Genomic DNA, 13,085 nt, shown 5'->3' with positions numbered 1-13,085 from the left:
TCCTCCCATTTCCTTAGCCAGCAGGAGGGCACAGGAAGGGCAAGCTTTCTAAACCTCCATGGATACTAGGCCCAGCTTTAGGGACATAAAATAGCATCCTCACTAGGGAACAACTGAGGGAACAAAAGTTGAGAAAGCCAAGGCATATGGCTACAGTCTATTATAGACTATAGTCTATAGTACAAAAAGCTATGGCTATAGTCTATTACCTTTCTGCCTCTGATTTTGTTGTTGTGGCTAAAGTGTTAGTTATCGAGATATTTTCCTGGACCTATCTCAGAGGACCAGTTTTCATCTTTTTCAATCAGTCTTATTAGAGACACCACCTGGTGTGGTGGATAGCTTTGAAGTGGATTCATGTCCCACCTCTGACAATCAGAAACTCTCAGTACTGCCAGACCACAAGAATAAGTTTCAACAGTTGCTTAACTATTGGTGGAGGGAATTTCCTCACCAGGAGTTCCTTATACCAATGACATTATAGGTCTGAACCAATAATAATAATAGATATATAAACAGAACTGTGAATTCTGCTGTACTTATACTACACATTATATGATCCTTACACCAATCCACTTGGGTGGATATTTTGGTTATTATTATCCACATTTTGCATATGAGAATACTAAGGTTCTGCGAGGGTGACTTGCTCATGTTCACACACCAAATAAATGTAAGAGGCAGGATTTTAACCAAGGATTTTCTTAGGCAAGTTCAACATTCTATCCTACACTGCCTCTCTGAGTCAGTCTGTATTACTTGCTCCTCTTAGCTAGACAACTGCAAATACATCAGTTGGAGTGCAAGAGTTTGCAGTGTAAATGTAAAATAAACTCCCCGAGTAATTACATTCAGTTTGTGAAGGACCCTAAACCCTGAACTCAGCTGTCATTCCACTTCTGTCAAGGAAAGTTCTCAGGTTTCTCCAATGCACTCAGCCAGCAACTGGGCACCACAATAAATCTTCATGTGCTTACCTCTTTAGGGGTTCACCCCTTCATATTGCCCTAGTGCATTAGGAAGACAGAATATTAAGCTTGTCCATTGGTGCTGGCAGGTGCTTGTTCTGTTGGGGACAAATGAAGGCTTTCCCTACCCCCTTGGAAGTATTGTTACCATGAGGCTGAAGGTCCAATAAAAATCAGATCATCCTAAACATCTGGCTGAGCACATGGCCCTGAACCAAAGGCACCCCTAATAAGCCCTGTTATGCTATGCTGACCTAACCTTTGGGAATAAATCACAGGAAGGCACTCCAAACTTTTCTTACAAAGTTCCTATAAACTTAGTAAATGCTTTTAAAAATGGGGATCAAATGAACCTTCCCATATAACACCTTTGCATATCTCTTTATTGAACATCAACTGGTTTTTAATGGATAATTTCCCTCTAATTTATCAAGACAAATAGAATTTCATTTCTGTTTTCCAAGATTTTGCTTACTCCTTCCCCACAACTTAGGTGTCATTTATAAATGTAATGAAGCAAATTGTCCCCATGTTCAAATAGCTCCTCAGTAGGGAATTAGTTTCTTAAGAAGCTATATTAACCCTTTTAGGTCACTATGACATTATTTAATATGCTAAAGTGCTGTAAGGCACGTTCCTAAGTGCTTCCTGGAGGGTGATTTAGCACTGGGGTAAAAGAGAGTTCAGTAAATATCCTCTTAATTCCCTCTTTCTTACTTCATAAGGTTATTGACTCTAATTCATCCTTGTGAGAAAGAAGGCTTCATGCTGCTTTGCTGTAGAATGGGGAGAATTTCTCCATTCTACTCCTTTTGCACATGTCATTCTTTGATTCCATGGTCACCATGCTTTTCCCCCAATCCATGCTATCACTTAAGGGAGGATGAGTAGGAATTGGTAATTCTTAGGTTATTGCCTATGACCTTCTTCATGTTCTTTTCCCCTAAATAATTAATAAATATATAACTAAAATTGTATCAAATTATATTCCTTAGTTTGCCTCCTCACTTTTTAAAAAAGTATTCTAACTCATCAAACAAGATGAAATTTACAAAGCACTTCATAAACATTGGGATATTTGGAGGGAATAACAAGGTCTAGATCAGTACTGTCAAACTCAAATAAAAACAGATTCCTGAAGACAGTATTGATTTAGAAAACCACAAGTTAACATTATCTATATTGTGTTATATTTGTATCTACTTCATTTAACATTTCCCAATTACATTTTAATCTTGTTGCACAAGAGAGTTTTGCTCCTAGACACTTCTGGTGTCTCCTAACTTCTTCAGTGTAGACAGCAATAGTGTCTGCAGCTTAGAAAGGCTAAGTGATTTGTCCATAATCACTTAGCTAGCATTTGTCAGAGACAGAACTCAAACCCAAGGCATCGTGACTCTATCCGCTATGTTATGCATAATCTTAAAGCAATTCAGTTCACTACAACAAACATCCTTTAAGTATCTGCTATGAACCAGCTTACATTCTAATGATGCAAAACTATATATTCACTGTACAAAATGAATGCATATTTCTTCTACAACCTACCTCATTTTCTAACCCCCTCTATTTTTTCAAGGATACCACCATACTTCTAGCTGTCCGGCCTGACCACTGTGGAGCTATCCTTGAATCTTGCCTCTCTCTTATCCCTATAGGTATTCAATGTCAAGTCTGGTCAATTCTACTTCCATAACATCTCTCACACCCATCCCTCTCCCCACCCGTATGGTCTCTACCCTGGACTATTGAAATGGCTTTCTAATTATTAGATATTATTTTTCTTATGAACCTTTCTCCTTATTTGCCTAGTTCATTTTCACACCCATAACATGTTTTAGTCAATACTTATGCACTGTCAGTTTCGTTTTTAAATCCCAAATTGAAATTTTAAATTTCACAACAGAATTTCAGGAAAGCAAATAATATAGAGAGGGACATGTCATATGGATAGAGAGTTGGGCTGAGAGCTAGGAAAACCTGGGCTTAAGTCCTGCCTCTGTTGACCGTGGCCAAGTTTCTTAACCTTTCAGTGCTTTAGGCAACTCTTTAAGACTGAAAGTTACAGAGAAGGTGCCAAAATGCATTGGTAGAAGAAAGCCTCTCATTTAGGATTTCCCTCTACCATCAAAATCACAGGACCAGTCACTATCATATATTACATGAGATAATATATATACATATATATATATTTATACACAGTGCTTTGCAAACCTTAAAGTGATATATAAATGCTAGCTATTATATACATTAGACTGAGTTATTATTATCATCGCCAAGATCTTCTCCACTTTTCTCACTAAAGATGCTGCTGTTAGTTAACCTCAGAACTCTAAAAATAGTGAACCATCTTCTTTTCCAAAACGGTAGTATACTGTTATCCATTTCACATGTGAGTTCCATCATCTAAAAACCCCAAAGCCTTGATTACATGTATATACTATATGGTTTCTTGGTCCTAAAAAGTATTCATGAAATCTAAATCAATTTAAAGGGGATAGACAGTGGTATGATTAAACTCTAGGCCCCAGAGCAAGTATTTGAGAAAGACTATCTTGCCTCTACACTAAATTCAAAATAAACAGATGTGTAGCAGCCGTCTAATGGCCCCCCTTGGAAGCTTATGTAGTATTTACTCCAGTCAATGCAGATAATGGACAAAAGGTCTATCACTTATGATCAATAACAACCTTAGCAGGCAGGTGTGAATACACCTGATATAGCTGTTCCTTTGCACATAATATGTGAGCCCAAAAGCTGTTCCAACAAAGCCCTGTTACTTTAATTTAGAACACATTTTTTCCATTTGTTTCTGTGCTGGTTTTGTTTCCGGCTCTTAATGGTATAAATATTTGCCAATGAAGAAAACATTTCCTTAGCAATCAAATTTTAAAAATATGTCCAAGACTCCGTTGAGAAAAATTTCTATTTTGCCAGGATCATCACTGAATAGACTTCATTCTTTCCATTTCTAATTTCCGAACTGTGAAATCTAAAGAAGCACCAGGATGACTTGGGTAACCAAGCTTTGAAAAGATAGTGACTTAGCGCCATCAAGTGGCTCAACATGAAGATTTGTCGGCCACTCTTGGCCTTCATTGTTTTCCTATAACCTACGAGAGAAAAGCTTGTGTGGGTGTTTTCATACCTTCTCATAATTTTTCTTCTTTATTTTTGCTTTAATGAGGTTTTTAAACAATTCACATGTACATAGAACCTACGTTCACTTTAGCCCCTGGACAAATATCTTATAAATAAGTATGTTCAATACTGCCCACATGTACCTTAATTAGAGCAAAGATTTGGCAGTCAACTAGAAATCTGATCAGTGAAGACAGTCAATCAAGATAATTCGTTGTTGACTTTTTATCTTGTTTGGGGGTTGTTGGGATTTTTTTTTGCGGGGGGGGGGAGTTAGAATGAGACAGATCGACTATCTTCACTAATCAAATAGATAAGGCTAGGTAATTGCTTATCTCCCTTTACCTCCCCTTGACTTCATTCTAAACAAACCATTCTTAGTGTATTTCATAGTAGTAAAAGACAGACATCGAATACAACTTGGAACACAAATTTTTTAAAAGTGTTTCAGTGGTCTTGGGTTAGGAGTTTGGGATGTAACTGAAGTTTTACTATCCAAGATGCATCTTTTGTTTATTCACCAAATAGTTATTCAGGGGAAAGAGGAGAGAGATAAAATTTAGATAAGATATAGTTCCTGCCATGATGAAGCTCATAAGTATAATAAGGGGATAATATACCTACTTAAAAGTTTTTGATTGGATGATAAATAAAGTAGAAAAGTATAAAACAAGCTAGGGCGTAAGTTGTAAGGGAGATATTAGGGAAAGGAAATACCAGAGCAGGCTTCTTAGTGGAGATGACATTGGAATTAGGCTTTGAAGGATGGATAGGAATCCATAGGAAGTAAAGAAGGAGAGGGAAGTTTCTTCCGGCATAGAGAGCAGCATGCACCAAAGAACAGAGTTGGAAAGGCCCAGGCCACATCCAACGGACAGAGAATAGTTCATTTTTCCTCGAATACAGATCACATAGAGGAGAGAAATATGAGATAAGGCTAGAAAGGTAGATTATACAGGACTTTTAATACTAGACAAAGGAATCTGAACTTTACTTAGAAATCAATAGAAAGGTATTCAAGAGTTTTGATCAGGGAAGTGGCATGAATAGACCTACGTATATATAGGGAAGATTATTTTTGCAAAAGTATGAGAAAGGTTGGAGAAGGGAAAGAGTAAATAGGGGAAAACCTGTTGGTAGGCTATAGCATTGGTGAAGGTGAATAGTAATGAGGATCAACAGAAACGATGATGATCATTGAGCATATCAACAACAAAACCAACAGAAACCACATGATCATCTCAATAGATGCAGAAAAAGCTTTTGATAAAATACAACACCCATTCCTATTAAAAACACTAGAAAGCATAGGTATAAATGGAGTCTTCCTTAAAATAATAAATAGCATCTATCTAAAACCTTCAGCAAGCATTATATGTAATGGGGACAGGCTAGAAGCATTTCCAATAAGATCGGGGGTGAAACAAGGATGTCCATTATCACCACTGTTATTCAATATTGTACTGGAAACCTTAGCTTTAGCAATAAGAGAAGAAAAAGAAATTGAAGGCATTAGAATAGGCAAAGAAGAAACAAAGCTATCACTCTTTGCAGATGACATGACGATATACTTAGAGAATCCTAGAGAATCAAGTAAAAAACTACTTGAAATAATAAACAACTTTAGCAAAGTTGCAGGCTATAAAATAAACCCACATAAATCATCAGCATTTCTATATGTTACCAACAAAGCCCAACAGCAAGAGGTAGAAAGAGAAATCCCATTTAAACTTACTGCAGACATTATAAAACATTTAGGAGTCTACCTCCTGAAACAAACCCAGGAACAGAAATGATGATGACAACAGAGTAGCTATATGGAAGGAAGGAAGAAAAAATGAAAAAACAGAAAGGAAGGAAGGGAGAAAGAAAAAAAAATATTTATTAAGTGCTTATTATGTGCCAGGTGGACAGCTAGATGGTAAGGTGGATAGAATGCCAGGTCTGGAGTCAGGAAGGGTATGCTTATAGCAGTATGATACAGAAGTGTCCAGGAAGTGGTTTGTTGGGCCTGGGTAGAAGCAAGATAAGGTGAAGTAAGGTTGCTACAATGAAATGTGAAATTTGAGTTAAGTTCCTGGGGTAGAATATAAAAGTAAGACCCTGGAAATGATTTGAGAAATGAGGAAGAGGAAAAGGAAGAAGTCAAAAATGACACCATGGCCTTAAATACGAGAGACTAGAGAAATGAATGGTAGTTGCCACAGAACTTGGGAAATCACAAATAGAAATAGTGAATTTAGAAAGAGCAACTGTAAGGGAAAGATAGTAAGCTTAGGTTTGGACATGTAGAATTTGTGGTGCTGATGGACAATGAGTTAGAGACATCCAACGCCCACTGAAGACATAAACATCAGAAAAGAATTCAGGGCCTAAAGATAATAATTTGCAAATCACCTGCATAGAGGATCTGTGTCATCATGCAATCACTGTGTAAAGTTAAAGTTATGTCGTTGAACAAAATTCCTAAAGGAGAGAATGTTCCAGGTCATGTGAGCAACAAGATGTCAGCCTAGACATTTTCTCTGATCCCCATGACCTCTCAAACCTCTCCAAAATAGAAATTATATAGCAAAAATAAAGCAATTTTAGCAGTCTCCAAAATCTAGGACACCCAGAATCCAAAAGAAGATAACAACAAAACAAAACAAAACAAAAACTTAGGAATTGGCACTTGCTGACCTTGAACTTACTCAATACCTCTGCCCCTCCTCCCATGACACTGGTTGCATTAGCAGACACAAGGACACAACACTTAACACCAAAACCCACCTCTACACCTTGGTCCTCCCTTCTTCCTTCTAGTGCTGTGGAGACCCAGGCTCCGGCTCCAGAAGTTTGCTTAGGCCTATTGATCAGCTTGACCACAGTCCTTCAGAAGCAAAACACTTCCAGGGGTTGCAACCCAGAAGCTCCAGAGCTGCAAAGCTCTGAACTGCTGGGGAAAACGAACTAAATTTCGAGTACCAGGACAGAGAACTAAGGAACAGAAGGAATGGGATTGGTCACAAGGACAGAACACCATGTGTGTGAGAGTGGTAGGGACAGGTGAAGCTGTGTAGCACTCTACCAAACCTGAGGAAAAGATCATGCCACCCAGCTGGAACCAGTTCTGACTATTAAAATATCATTGGGGGCAGATACCTAGGCTGGTGAACCATGAATTGTCCAATGTGGGAGGATGTTAAATGCTTTGAGATCCAGTCCCCAAGGAAAACAACAATCAGAGGGGAAGGAGTCAGGAAGTGAGTGATAAGGAAAATAAGGTGGAGGAGGGAAGACTGAAAGAACCAAAAATTTCAGGAAGAAAAAACTCAAAGGACATGAACACAAACTGATAAATCAATAGGAAAAATAATAACAAGAAAAGGATATATGACTTGCAAATCTAGTAAACCACTTCAGTCATCTATGAATAAATACTGCAAAATAAAGGAAATTGATCTAACATTTGATGAGACAGAGAACCCTGTGGAATTTCAGAAGAACATGGAACCATAACACACAGTTCCTGAGTGGTCTAAAACAGAAACAAACGTTGAGAGAGCAAGGGATGGGGAAGGGGTGTTGTGTGCTAGTTTCCAAGTATACCTTTAGCTTTACAGCATTGCATCTAGCACAGACACTGCAAAAACATATTATTGCTATTACATTTGATCTTTTTATCCCATCCAGCTTTTACCTTAACTCTCTTCAACTCATTGCTAAATTTCTTTAAAAAGTTTGTCTTCTACTCCCTTGCTATGCAATGTCTTCTCATCCCCTTGCAATTTTGCTTCTGCCTCCACCACTCTAAAGAAATCGAGCTCTCTAAAGTTCCTAGTGCCTATTGCCAAATGAGTCCTTTAGAATTGTAGTTAGTAATTGCTTTGATCAGAGGATTCTTAAGTCCTTTGAAGTTGTTTGCTTTTACCGTGCTATTGTTGTTGTATGAGTTATCTTTGTTCTGCTCACTTCACTCTGCATCACTTCATATGAGCATTCCCAAGTTTCTCTGGAAGCTCTCCCTTTCATCATATTTTAAAACACAGTAGGTTTCTGTAATATTTATAAACCACAACTTGTTCAGTGATCTCTTAATATTCAGCCCCTTGGGTTCCATTTGTTTGCTATAACAAAAAAGAAGCTGTCATGAATATTTTTGAACATTCTTTGATTGTTTTGAAATATAGGCCTAGTAGTGGAATTGCTGGATCAAAGATCATACATAGTTCAAAATTGCCTTGCAGAATGTCTGGACCAATGCCAATCGTGAATCAATGTGTCTTTTTCCCCATGTTACTTCCAATAATTGTCATTTTCTTTTTTGTCAACTTCACCGATCTGATGGTTATGAGGTAAAATCTCAGAATTGTTTTGGTTTGCATTTCTCATATTAATTATTTGCAACATTTTTTTATATGTGGCTATCAGTAGCCTGAACTTCCTTCTTTGAAAACTGCCTATTCACATCTTTACTGGGCTGGGCCTTTTTCAGGCTCATCCTCTGGTAGTTTAGACTGGCACAAAATAAGTCACTTGTCATTCAATAGTTTTGTAAAAGAGAGATTTATTAGGCATGACATATATTCAGCAAGGAGAGGCACTAAGAAAATTTTGAGTTAATTCAGTTGAGTGAACTTTTTTTCCTGAGTTAACTATCATGATCCACTAACCAATGATGAGAGCAGTCCTGGAATTCCTTGTGACCACTTTGAAGGCTATGAGAAAGCAAATGCAACAAGTATAAGCCTTTTTCGTGAGTCAACTAAGTCCTGAGGAAGGCCTCAAACCTTTTAAGAAAGAGTTAATTTAATTCACTCGGGGCAAGGAATTAGATTATCCTTCCTACCACAAGTTCCTTTGATTATTTATCTATTGGAGAGTGATTTGTCTTCTTATATATTTGAGTCAGTCTAACAATGGCAACAACAACAGCTGACATTTATATAGTTCTTTAAGGTTTATGAAATGCTTTACAAACATTATCTCATTTTATCCTTACCAAAACCTTGGGAGGTGGGTATTATTATTATTATTATTCCCATCTTACAGATAAGGAGCTGAGGTGTCAGGCATAAAATGATTTACCCAGGGTCACATAGCAAGTAAGTGTCTAAAGCCAAAATAGAACTGAGGTCTTCTTGACCCCAAGTCCAGCTCTCTACCCTAGCTGTTTAAAAGTTAAATTCCAAGATTAAAAGTTAATCTTGGAAATTAGATCTTTATCAGAGAAATTTGCTGCAAGGATTTTTTTTTCAGTTAACTGTTTCTCCTTTCATTTCAATTGCATTAATTTTGTTTTTACAAAACATTTTCAATTTCATATAATTAAAACTATTTATTTTATTTTCTGTCATACTCTCTTTTCCTTATTTGGTTACAAATTCTTCCCATGTCTACAATCACAATGTTTTCCATCTTTGTTCTTCTAATTTGCTTATGGTGTGACCCTTTATATTTCAATCATGTAACCAACTTAGAATTAAGCTTGATATATGATGCCTGATATGGATCTAAACCCTTTTTTCTGTCAGACTACTTTCTGGTTCCCCAGCAATTTTTGTTAAATAGTGAATGCTTAATTAAATGCCCCAGAACTTAAGGGCTTTTATTAAACTGTGCTATATTTATTTCTATTTGTTGTATACCAAATCTGTTTCACAGAGAAAACTCTCTTTTTTTTTTCATCTAATACCAAATAGTTTTGATGATCACTGCTTAGTAAAATAGTTTGAGACCTTGTACTGCTAGACCCCTTCCTTTTTACTTTTTTCATGTTTTTACTTGAGATTCTTAACCTTTTGTTCCTCCAGATGAATTTTATTATTGTTTTTTCTTCTCCATAATGTTTCCCCTTAGTAGTCTGATTGGCATAGGACTGAATAAGTAAATTAGTTTAGGTAATATAATCATTTTCTATTGTACTGGTCCAGCTCACTCATAAGCAATTGATATCTCACCAATTATTCAGGTCTGTTTTTATTTCTGTAAAGAGTGTTTTGTAGTTGTATTCATATAGTTCATGTGTGTGTGTCTTATAAGTTGACTCCCCTAAAGCGTATATATTCTGTAGTTATTTTGAATGAAGTTTTTCTTTCTAATAGCTAATATCTAGCATTTATATAGCACTTTAAGATTTCCACTTTCAAAAAAGGCATTAAGACTACAAAATCAGGATCCCAATATAGGAGAGGGAGAATGGTATGCTACCCTCCTTTGGCAGAATTTAAATGACAAAAGATTTGTAGTTAATTGAGCCCAAAGTTTGAAATAAGATTTGGAACACTAAATTTTTGAGTGACTTCCCATAAAGTCTTGGTACGAGGTATGCGTATATCCTTTAATAGTGGGCTTTCCATAACTATCCAGGTGAAAAGTGATGGAAAAAGTAGCTACCTAGTTATTTCATAAAATACATCTTTTTAAGTTTCTGAATTAAACAAAATAGGAAACAGAATGTGAAACATTCCAGAATAACCAAACCAAACCACCTTTAAGGTCTGAGAGCTCTATCTGTCCAAAACCCAAACTTAACCTGAGAAGTTAATCAATAAATGAAGTTAATGCACAAATGAATAAACTTACACAGAAATATACAAATGAAACTAATGAAATTTGACATTCAGGCAATCACTCATTTCAGTCAAAACCAAGTCAATTTTTTCTCCATCTCTGATTCATGCTTGGTACAAGAACGACTTTGGTACAAGAACAAGTGTTCATGGTGTGACCAGTGGGGCAGAGCAGCTGGCTGCTGAGTGGATAACAAGAAATCACATACTAACAAAAGAAAGCTAACCAGAGTAGAAAAACTTAGGGAGGGGGAGTGGAAGAAGTAGGGAGCTTTGAATGCTGAGTTTGATTGATAACATAGAAGATGTGGACAAAGGAGGGCAAGGTTCAAGACAAACGTACTGGATCACCTGTGTGTTCATTTCTTTCCTCCAAGATCATAATATTAGTGGTATAGTAGGTGGTGACACAGGGGAGCAGGTCAACACAGTGTGGAGTTAGTGCCTTCACACACAGGGCTTGACAGCTGCAGATACACCTGCAGGCAATTCTACTTCAAGCTATATAATGAAGGAACCAGCAGCAAAGGATCACCAGTGATCAAGAAACCAGCTCCACTCTTTCTGTATCAGCAAAGAGCAGTTCTAAGTAAATTGAGAATGAGACACATGAGAGCAAGTCTCATTGCAATGTATAATAGTGGCACTATCTCTTGGGTAGTCTGGGTTTCTTTATCCTTGAGTTTTTCTGTACTTTCCTAGGCAGCCAGATGGCTGGATCAGATACCCAGGTAACATGCCTGTTTCTCTGTTTTCCTTAAAAAACAGAGGAACTGCCACTGGTGTTTACCTAAAGTTGAAGAAGAGGCTGATGCAGGAACTCAGGGTGCTAGTATGAGCCAAGATAATCTACTTGTGATCAAAGTACATAGACTTAGCTATCTATCACTAATATAGTGAAACACAAATGAGGTATACTATAAATGACAGCTGCAAGAGACCTTAGCAGTTACGATCTCTTCATTTTATAGACAAGGAAATGTAGACCCAGAAATATGAAGGGATTTGCCTCAAGTCACAAAAATTTAGGTTAAATCAGAATCTGGAACACAGATTTCCTTGTAAACAGTTCAGTACTCCTACACTATCCCATACTGGAATAATTCTTTTCTTTCAAATTCACACATTCTGTCATTGGGCTTTGTAGAATTTTTAATAAGAAAGTTGGAGACTCCTGCAATAATTTTCTGATGACCTAGAATCTACTAACAAATGTTACTAAAATAAATAATGAAGTTCATGTTTATGCTTCCATATTTATGTAGTTTATGATAGATATTAATATGTTCAGAAAGAATTCTCAATACTTTAGACTCAGTGCTCAGACACATACATGAACTTTACACAATATTCTATCATCACTTTCACCACCACTATCATCTTCTTCATAAGTAAACATTTATGTTCTGGCCATCTGAGGATACGTAGAAATATAAAACAGGATCCTTGCTCTCACAGAGTTTACAATATAATTTGAGACACAAGATATAAACATACATAGTAGGGCATTTCTAATGGCTCCTCCCCCTTACAGAGGTGATGATGGGGACGGAGATCAGTGAAATGTCAGGGACAATAATGGCATACAGCCCTTTAAATCCCAGTTTCCTTTTTTTGTCCATGCAGAGACTTGTTTCATCATTCAATGGAATTTCTTCCTTGTAGACTCTAGTAGAGATGTTTCTGAGACTGAGAGCTCTTGGTGGGAAGGGATGATGCTTGGTAGGGAAGTGTACTAGTTACTGCAGTTGTTCCCAGTACTGCCAATGCCATCTAAGAAGGGAACAGAAGAAACGCATGACCTGGGACAGATATTAGATAAGTTTACTGGTCATGGACCAGATGATCTCTGAGATCTCTTTCTGACTTAAGATTTTGCAATTCTATGGAGCAGACTGGTTTCCTTAAAGGAAATAAATCAAGTATGGAGCCAGATTGTAGATAGTCTTGAATACTCGGGTAGGAAATGAGTCAAGGACAACATCTCATGCCTCTTCATGTCTTTTGAGGGCTAATATCGTATGTGATATTTACTCCCTCTTTGAGGAATATTGAAAACTGATCTCAAAGCTTTCAAAATTATACTTGTTTCAACACAGATTTCTTCTGTGTGCATTTTATTTGATTTGGCTTCTTTTTCTAACCTCATGTTTCTACATGTCATTTCTACTCCCCCATATAACATAGGGGATATTGAGCGTACACATCTATGTTGGTTGTATCATCTCTAATGATAACAGTCTTCATACTGATGAATCTGGGATCTAACTGATGTGGGTGCTTCTTCTAGTGATATAAGTTTTAACTCAGAAACCCTTTTGAATTTCTATATCTTCCTGTATGTCAATCAATCAACAAACATTGTTTAAACCTTTCTCTTGTTCTAGGCACTGTGGCTACAAAGACAAAAATGAACTGGTCT

The sequence above is a fragment of the Phascolarctos cinereus genome, unplaced genomic scaffold (genome assembly GCF_003287225.1).
Source record: "Phascolarctos cinereus isolate Bilbo 61053 unplaced genomic scaffold, phaCin_HiC Scaffold_9;HRSCAF=440, whole genome shotgun sequence".
NCBI classification, from domain to species: Eukaryota; Metazoa; Chordata; class Mammalia; order Diprotodontia; family Phascolarctidae; genus Phascolarctos; species Phascolarctos cinereus.
The sequence above is the reverse complement of the archived record's forward strand: the minus strand, read 5'-3'. Positions refer to the sequence as shown.